Here is a 9,164-nt window from a genome sequence, read left to right on the forward strand (position 1 = left end):
CATGCATGGAGTGAGGACAGTGGACACGTAGTACACTAGTTTTTGGACAGGGAATTTGTGTCCGTCCGTTTCTCGTTCGACGACGAGGATTGCGCTTACAACTTGGTGAGTTGCCGCGATGTATAACAACATTGGTTCGCTAATGTTCGGCGCGGACAGGACAGGGTTTGTTGCCAGTATGGCTTTTATTTCTTCGAGTCCGGCCGTGGCGGCACCCGTCCACTCGAAGTGTTCGGTGCGCCGGAGGAGGCGGTAAAGGGCTAATGCCTTTTCCCCCAAGCGGGAGATGAAGCGGCTTAGAGCCGCCACACATCCAGTCAATTTTTGTATTTGCTTGAGATCTTTTGGAATATCCAATTGTGACAGAGCTCGGATCTTAGATGGTTTGCTTCACTTCCTCTACCGGATACAATGAAGCCCAAGGGCTTTCCGGCTGGTACGCCGAAAACGCATTTTTCCGGGTTGAGCCTAATGTCATATGTTCGGAGGTTATCGAACATGAGCCTCAAGTCGCCTATTAGAGTTTCGACGTGTTTGGTTTTGACGACCACGTCATCCACGTACGCTTCAACCGTTTTGCCGATCTGGTTGGCTAGACACGTCTGAATCATGCACTGATATGTTGCACCGGCGTTTTTGAGCCCGAAGGGCATTGTGTTGAAGAAGAATGGGCCGTATGGGGTGATGAATGTCGTTGCGGCTTGGTCTGACTCTGCCATCTTGATTTGGTGGTAGCCAGAGTATGCATCGAGGAAACACAATGAATCGTGTCCTGCAGTGGCGTCGATGATTTGATCAATGCGGGGGAGGGGGAAGGGATCCTTTGGGCAGGCCTTATTTAGGTCTTTGAAATTGATGCATAGGCGCCAGGATTTCTCCTTCTTTGGTACCATCACCAGGTTTGCTAGCCAGTCCGGATGTTTTATATCTCTGATGAATCCGGCTTCCAGTAGTTTGGCTAGCTCCTCTCCCATGGCTTGTCTTTTAGGTTCGGAGAAACGCCGAAGAGTCTGCTTAACGGGCTTGAATCCTTTTAGGATATCCAGGCTGTGCTCGGCCAGCCTGCGTGGGATTCTCGGCATGTCTGAAGGGTGCCAGGCAAAAATGTCCCAATTTTCTCGTAGGAATTCTCTGAGTGCGGCGTCTACATCAGGGTTTAGTTGTGCCCCGATGGAGGCCGTTTTTGTAGTGTCCGTTGGATGGACTTGGAACTTGACTATTTCGTCTGCCGGCTTGAAGGAGGTGGACTTGGATCTTTTATCGAGTATCATGTCATCCCTGTCCACCATGGAGCGTAACACAGTTAGTTCCTCGGCCACCAGGGCTTCGGATAATGCCTCGAGGGCCAGCGCGGCTGTCTTGTTTTCGGCGCAGAGCGCTGTGTCCGGATCACTAGCAAGAGTGATTATTCCATTGGGTCCGGGCATTTTGAGCTTCATGTACCCGTAATGGGGTATAGATTGAAAAATTGTGAATGCTTCTCGCCCTAACAGAGTGTGGTATCCGCTGCTGAACGGGGCCACTTGAAATGTGACCTCCTCGGATCTGTAGTTATCCGGCGTGCCGAACACCACGTCCAGTGTGATTTTTCCAGAGCAGCACACTTCCCGGCTGGGGATTATTCCTCTAAAGGTTGTGTTGCTTCGCTCAATGCGGCTCTAGTCTATTTCCATTTTTTGTAGGGTTTCCTCATAAATGAGGTTCAATCCGCTGCCACCGTCCATGAGTACCTTTGTAAACCGGATGTCGTCCACTATCGGACTGAGCACCAGTGCGGCTGGTGCTCGGGCTGTCCAGAATTTAGGTTCGTCACTGGCATTAAAGGTAATAGCCGTGTCACTCCATGGGTTTATTGTCGCTACTTGGTAGACTTCGGTAACGCTGTGGAGCGTTCGTTTCCTCACATTGTTTGATGCGAAAGTCTCAAAGACTGTTGACACCGTACTGGCATTTCTGGGGTGGTGCTCTGTGGATTCTGGAGTTAGAAGCTCCTCCCTACTTCTGGCCACCTGCCGGAGTATCCAACATGCTCTGAGGCTATGAGTTGGCATGACGCCCTCTGTATTATGAATTTTACAGGGTCCATTGAGCCATCCCTCCAGTACGGTTTCATACCCTATAGAGGGTTTTTGGTTTTTGCTCTTTGGCCCAGGTGCCTGGCGATAATGCGCCCTTTTGTTCCGGACTGAGATTGTATCCGGGGTCGGATTGTCGCAGAATTTTGTTTCGGTTTTCCGAACGCTTTCTGTCGCACAGTACTTTTGTACTATGGATGTCAAGTCGGCGAAGCGTGTAATTTCGCGGCGACTTATGGCATTGAGGATTCCGATGTCCGTGCAGTTGTTACAGAAGAATGAAATTGGGTCCTTCTCACGGCAGTCCTTTATCCTGTTCATAACCAGGTGGAATCTGGCCCAGTAGTGGTGTACTGTTTCCCTGGGCTCTTGTCGAATTTGGGATAGATCCCTTATGTTTGGGTCGGCGGGTGGATTTAAATCCGGAACCTTGCCCGATCTAAGACTCACGGGCCAAGAAATTTCCGAACTCGGAAGCTTGTTTTCTTGGATGTTATACAATGAATCAGGCCTGCTGCCTGACTTTACGTTCAGGGCTTGGGCGACGTCCTCCCCTCCGCGGATGTCCGGCTTGGAGGGATCGGCAATCCGGACACATCTGGTCCTTAGGATGGGTGAAGATTCTCCACATTGTTCCTCCACCACTTCAACGTGGTGGGTGACCTGGGGAGAGTCAATCTCTCTCTGATCGGGTTTAAGCCCAATCTGGCCGTAATATGTAGCGACTCCCAGGGCGGCGATGCGATCCAAGAGCTTGTTTAGGGAAGAGAGCTCCATCGGATCTAACTGCTCAGCAAGTTCCAAGCTGATGTGGAGATTGCTTTCGATGACCCGAGAGGTCATCGTCGGCACGGCGGCCGAACAGGCGGTCATCAAAAAACTGCCTAGCCGGAGAGTTTGGCCGACAGCCAAAGCTCCTTTAGCAACAGCGCCGTCTTTAAAGACAGGGTGCGGCGTCCTTCCTGGCGGTGACGACACAGAGGAACTCTCAATGAAAGCACCAATGTCGGTGTCAAAACCGGCGGATCTCGGGTAGGGGGTCCCGAACTGTGCATCTAGGCGGATGGTAACAGGAGACAAGGGACACGATGTTTTTACCCAGGTTCGGGCCCTCTCGACGGAGGTAAAACCCTACTCCTGCTTGATTAATATTGATGATATGGGTAGTACAAGAGTTGATCTACCACGAGATCAGAGAGGCTAAACCCTAGAAGCTAGCCTATGGTATGATTGTTGTTCGTCCTACGGACTAAAACTCTCCGGTTTATATAGATACCGGAGAGGGCTAGGGTTACATAGAGTCGGTTACAATGGGAGGAGATCTTCATATCATATTGCCAAGCTTGCCTTCCACACCAAGGAAAGTCCTATCCAGACACGGGACGAAGTCTTCAATCTTGTATCTTCATAGTCCGGGAGTCCGGCCAAATGTCATAGTCCGGCCATCCGGACACCCCCTAATCCAGGACTCCCTCACTTAGAAAGCTTATTAGCTTTGTCCTGTTTGGCGCTAAAATCCTCCAACGCTTGCTGTTGCACCAGAAAGTATGCATCTGAATGCTCTAGGGACTTTTGCAGTCCTTCCGCTTCTTTACGCAACACAGCTGATAGATGTCTTTCAGCTTGTAGTTGAGACTCAAGAAACCGAACTGATTTAGGCAGTGAGTTTGAATAGCTTGTGCAAGCGGTAGTGGCCAGTAACTCGAACAGTAAACCAAGACAGGACTTTGGGGTTGTCTCGCTGTCTTCAAGATAGTCTTCCTTAGTTGTTTTATCAGCTTTGTTGGAGACCAACAAGAATGTGTCACTATCCAGAACCTTATCTGCATTATTTCCTCTACCATTGCTTATTACGGCACTCTTCCCCAATATTTTGTCAGCATTCTAAAAGAAGAAACAAGCAGACACATAACAAGTTTAACATGTACTAGTATATGAAACTCATTTCGGTGAACCAGTTCATTAGTAAGGTGGACAGGATTGAACTATCAAGTCTTCTATTGCCAAGTACTAGTACATAATAAAAGCATCAAACAAACATATATCTATGTCCTATGGTCACTGCATTGTCTTGCCAAATCAAAATAGAGACACGGTTCAAATCATATCAGTTCAAGACAAAGCAGCAGTGAAAGAATACAAAGTGTGGGAAACTACATGGCACAACAAGATTTCAGATGGGTACCACGGGTCTACATGTACAACAACACTATTGGTTGTGTTGTGATTCTAGTACTGTGCATGATATGAAAGTCAACTGTATACATAATTTAAATTGAAATCACCAGAGCTATTGATAAGAGCAAACATGTTAAAGAAACATGTGTGAACATACATTCTGTGCCATTGGAGTTTTGATTGGATCCTTCAATTTAAAAATAAGTTTGTATGAGTAAATATAGTGATACAAGAGCAAAGCAATCATAGATAAAAAAGGCGCGCCTAAGCGAGCGCTTAAGCGTGCCTAGGCTCTAGGCGTTGGCAAAACGCATTGCGTATAACTATGCTTAATCTATGGATAACTGCGCATAAGCATGCGCTTTGGTCAGTAAAGCGCAAGGCGGTGGCAAAACGCACAATTAACGCCTAGAGCTTTTTTGAACTATGATAGCAATGGAATCTTAAATTAGAACAGTTGTTCTTCAGGTTTAGGCACTTGTTCTACATGAACAAAGTACAGTAAGACGCAAGAATATAATACTTAAAATAGAAAATGAGCTCATAGACCTTACCGCATTCTTGGTTCGGGACCAGTACAGAACAAGGCGTTCCCAGTCATCGTTCAGTAAATGTGTCTCAAGAGAACGTAAGGGAATTTGATGAGTTTATTTGCCGGTGAAATACGTTTTCTTCAGGTAATTCTGATACTGCCACCAAGCATTCTTGAAGATAGTAGAGGTATTAGCACAGGTTACCTCATCCTGAGTTTCCAAATCGGTCCTTCTCTATAGAGAAAAATGGGAAATTTTGTTGTATTATAACCATCATGGAGGTAGGATGTATGGGACAAAGCAAAGTAATTGCCATGAATAACATTACTTACACATAACTCCTGGACAAACACCTGCAACTGACATTTTCCTTCATCTTTAGTATAATATCTCCAAGATGGGAAGAGACGAACATACGATTTAACAACATCAAATGCAATAGATGCTAAACTACGACTAGCTGGTTGTGCTTCCTCCATAGGAATAGGCATACTAACTGGTGGAGTTGGGGTTCACCGTGATAGTATTGGCCCTTTGGGCACTGGAGCTGCCTTACTAACTGCTCTTGTTTGGGAGCTCTGTGGTGGAGATGGTGTTGTGTCAACAGGAACTGGGTTACTATTGGCTGGGGTTGAGGTTAGATTGGGTGAAGCTGGTTCTCTGTCCATCGCAGTATGGGTACAATCTGCGAGAGTTTGGGTTATGTGTGGTAGGGCAGGTTCTTGTGCATGTACAACCGGGGTGCTATCTCCGCCAAGAGGAAGCGCTATTTTATTTGAAGACTGTGTTTTTAGTCCGCTGGATACTGGCATCACCCGCTCCAATTCAAATGGCTGGTAAACAGGAAACATAGTTGAATGTACAGACATTGTATGAGAGATAGATGCAATAGATAGTGTGGAAAAAAGAGGGCATGAAATAGCTGACATGTATATTGTTTAACTAAAACGGATAGCATGACATAATTTCATATATATGATGTCTATCTAAACTGGATAGCATTGCATAACATAATTCAAAGATATGATGAATAACTAAACAGGATCGCATGACATAATTCACCTACATGTTATCTAAGTAATCAGGATTGCATCATTTAATTCACATATGTGATTTATATGCTAAATAGAGGGCATTCGATATGATGTATGAACTAAGAACATGGTGTTGAATATTGTGTATATGATGTCTAAACTATGCAATGCAAGACACCATATGCATGATATGAGCAGTATAACCGTGCCAAGTTAGAGCATACACCTCGGTGGGGGAATAGGACTGGTCATATGTCTCTGAGTCCATCTCTGAGGAGCTATCGGGACCCAACAAGAGATCTGCTTCGACAGGTAGCACTGTCTGCTCTGAAGGCCTTGTTTTTGGTCCAGATTTTTCCATCTCCCACACAAATGGTTGATTTACAGGAAGAGTAGTTTAATGTACAAACATTGTCGACAAATGGAAATGTAATGAAGAAATAGATGGGCACGATATCATTCAAATATATGATGCCTAGTTAAACAGGATGGCGTTGCACATTTCACATATATTATGGCTGGCTAAAAGACATGAGACTGCATAATTCGCATATATGATATAGAAACTAAACAGGTGGCATTACAGAACATGTCTAAACTAAGCAGATGACATATATGATGTCAAAAGTAGGCACTGCAAGGCAACATATGCATGATATGACTACATCATCATGCCAAGGTAGAGCAAACACCTTGGGGGGTAAATAGGAGTGGTCAGCGGCGTCTGAATCCGCCTCAGAATAGATATCTTCCTATGGATTACAATCTGGAGAGGGGTGGGGAGGGTTTGCCATTGAACCGACCATGGAGCGATGTCTACATGATGTTGTATTGCCGCGCAAAACTCTTCTCTTTTTCTCTACATGTTCAGCAAGACTGTGTACAATATCTTACATGCATACGAAAAAAATATGGTGAGATTATGTAAGGAGAGCATGCAAAAATTTAGAGTGATGGTAACAACCAGTGGATGGACCCAAAAATAATGATAGCAGGCTGATGATTGCTTTTAATAAAAAGACATATGATGATTGCTTTACTATTTGTTTCCCACCCAAGATGAACAACATAAGCATACCCTAGGTGAACCAGATATTAGACAGACATACTATTCATTGTTGCCTCGATAAGTGCCCCACAACTAATTTAGAACTCAAGTTTTAACATTAATTTGGACCTGACTTGGAGTCCAAGAGGTGAACAGGACAATAAAGTAGCAGGTAATTTTAAGCAATGCATAACATAAGCAGAAACAAAAGAGTGCGACCTCTCTTGCGGACCCGTGTACTCCTCAGGTTCATCTGCCGAGTCGATGATGGTGATGCCGTTGTGGTGGGTGCCGGCAGCAGGGAAGGAGATCTGAGGCAGCGAAAGACGGTCAGGAGTCGTGATGTCTGGTTTGGTGGATGCTTCTAGCGATGGAGCAGCTCAGGTGAGGTGGACGACGTCGCGGCAGGAGCAGGACAAACCACACAAAGTTCCCTTTGACACCTACCTGTAACTGAAGTAATTCTGTAAGGGCTCATTTGGCTTGCATGATTCTAAAAACGCAGGGATAGGAAAAACACCAGAATAGGATAGAAATGCACATGGTAAACAGAGCATTTGTAAACACAGGATTTCTGTCAACTTGGATGTTCGGTTACAGGAATTGGAAGAGCAGAGGAATGCAAAGAAACACGGCCAAAATAAAGTGAAACCATATGAAAGCGTGTATAGTTAGAATGTTATTCTGCCACTAATGCACTTGGTCTTGGTTTCATGCATAGGATTTTGAAAAGTAGTTCCAGGTGGATGTTTTGCTTCATTCCTTTCAACAAAATGCATGAATAATTGAATAGTAGAGTGCCATTGGGAAACTCCCTATTGCTATGTTTTTCCGTTGAACAAAAATAGCCCTAATGGATCGACATGAATGTATAGTAATAAGTGATGCAACAAGTGTACAACCTCTTTGCCGTAGCCATGTAGACCTCAGCATCATTGGGTTGGTCGCTGAAGCAGTTGAGGCAGAGGTGGTTGTCGGAGGTGTGGAGGAAGATCTGAGAAATTTGTAGACAGCATCCAGGGCACTGCTCTATTGTGATGGATCATTCTATCGTTGGAGCAGCTTCGGTGAGCCATAAGATGTCAAGTCTGAAGCAGCACAAGACAGACATTGTGAATCTCAAGTGGGATTATAATAGCATCTCCAATAGATGATGTAAAATTGTTGACTCTAAACTTAACTGTCGAAACTGAAATTTACTGTGGAATCTGAATGTTACTGTCGAAACTGAACACAATGGTAATAGAGAGGCACTTGACATGTAGTTTAGGGAGGGCCTGCAGTTCATCTTCAACCTGCACCAGCCTGAGCTGCCAGCCACCACCGGCCGAACCGCCGGCCCCAGTGCCGCCTCGCCGCCCCGAAACAACTCCCCACCGCCACCCTGGCTAGCCCTCTAGGCCCCCCGCCCCCCACCCTGAACCCCAAGATAGATAGTGGGGTACGTCTCCGGCGATCCCCCGTCCCCATTGTGGGTGGTTCTTCCTTAACTCCGGTGAGCCCCCCAACCCCTGATAATCGACTGACCCAAAAGTCGATTCAGTCGACTGAAGTGTGGCTAAATCGGAGCAGAGTAGCAGCACGAGCGACGGGGAGAGAAGTAGCAGCAGTGCGAGCGAGCGAGCGAGAGCCGGAGCAGCATCATATGGGCAATCGAGCGATCGAGCGAGAGCCGGAGAAGCAGCAGCAACGCGAGCGAGCAGGCGAGAGACGGAGCAGCAGCAGCAGATCCGGCTGGTATGGCCGCCGCCGCCGAAGGGGCCTCACACTAGGGGAGAGCCGCCGTGGAGATGTCACCTGCGGCGCCGGCTTCAAGGTAGCCGCTCCATGGGGGTGTGGGTTGGAGCACCATCAGCGTCGAGAGGTCGAGTTAAGGAGAAGGTGCGATGCGATGAGTGTACAACCTCATTGGTGGCACCGAGTAGGCTTCGGCTTCGTCCGAGGAGTCGGTGAGGATGCTGTGGTTCCGGTGGAGCAGGTGAAGGCAGCGTTGTGGGTATGGAGCAGCCACGATACACGAGGCGATCATCGGAGCAGCTCCTTGGAGGTGGAGGACGGGGCGGCTGAACCGGCGGGACAACGAGATGGACGACGGATCGTCATCCGGGGAGGTGGACGAGGGACGTCGAGCTGTTGCGGTGGATGACTTCGTCGGGGAAGAGGCTCCGGGTGGGCAGCGGTGAGGTGGCAGACGGAGGAGGGTGGGGTTTCGCGGCTGGAGCGGAGAGTTATGGCGTCCTGGGATTTCGAATGGCGAAAAGGGGGCGATGGGTGGGGGTGAACCATGACATAGGGA

The sequence above is a fragment of the Triticum dicoccoides genome, chromosome 3B (genome assembly GCF_002162155.2).
Source record: "Triticum dicoccoides isolate Atlit2015 ecotype Zavitan chromosome 3B, WEW_v2.0, whole genome shotgun sequence".
Classification (NCBI taxonomy): Eukaryota; Viridiplantae; Streptophyta; class Magnoliopsida; order Poales; family Poaceae; genus Triticum; species Triticum dicoccoides.